Here is an 857-nt window from a genome sequence, read left to right on the forward strand (position 1 = left end):
TAGAGATCCCATTAATATTTATCCCAGGCTTGGTAAAGGAGGGCTGGGCAGTGGAGAATGCCATAAATCTAGCACCATAAGACAGGACAGTTAACATGCTGTCACCAGCATCTTCTATACAACCCACTGCCACTATCTTGGAGCTCTCAAAACTACTGTGAATAAATTCTCAATTGTCCCTTTGTCTTTGCATTATTTTCAAGATTCGGAGTCCCAAATGGGAACATTTGATTGAACAAGCCTAGGTCACATGCCTAAACTATAGTGATTAGTGGGTAAGAGCAAGATTCCTGGGCTCTTTTGGCTTCTGTAGTGAAAAGTGTGGCTTACTTTCTACCATTACTTGTCTGCATTAGATGGGCACTCAGATGCTGAGTAGCTTTCCTCCCCTCAAAAAAAGACAAATATCAAAAAAAAAAAAAAAAGATGTGGTTCCATAGTGTAGCGGTTAGCACATCTGGTTTACACGCAGAAGGTCCTGGGTTCACAACCCAGTGGAGCCATAGCCCATGGTCTATGGCCATGCCATCCTGAACAAGCCCAATGTCTGATCTCGGAAGCTAAGCAGGGGTGGGCCTGGTTAGTACTTGGATGGGAGACCACCTAGGGAGACCAGGTGCTGTAGGCATAAATAATAATAATAAAAAGATCCTTTTTGTATTTTTCTGATTGCAGTGTTATTTTTTTTCTTATTTATTAGAGCACTTTTTATATTTGGGATATTAATACTTTGCCATATTTGTTGCATATATTTTTCCTTCCTTTGTTTTTCAAAATCATGTGGCAAAATAACCTTTTAAGAAGAATTACCCAAACCAGTTCTTTCCTGCAGACTCCGATACTATCGATATAGCATT

At 40.0% G+C, this 857-nt stretch overlaps 1 pseudogene; it reads left to right on the forward strand.

The window, feature by feature from the left end:
- Positions 1–512: 512 nt before the first annotated feature.
- On the forward strand, positions 513–628 carry LOC112485136 (annotated as a pseudogene).
- Positions 629–857: the final 229 nt, after the last annotated feature.

The sequence above is a fragment of the Pteropus alecto genome, unplaced genomic scaffold, assembly GCF_000325575.1.
Source record: "Pteropus alecto unplaced genomic scaffold, ASM32557v1 scaffold95, whole genome shotgun sequence".
In the NCBI taxonomy this organism is placed as follows: Eukaryota; Metazoa; Chordata; class Mammalia; order Chiroptera; family Pteropodidae; genus Pteropus; species Pteropus alecto.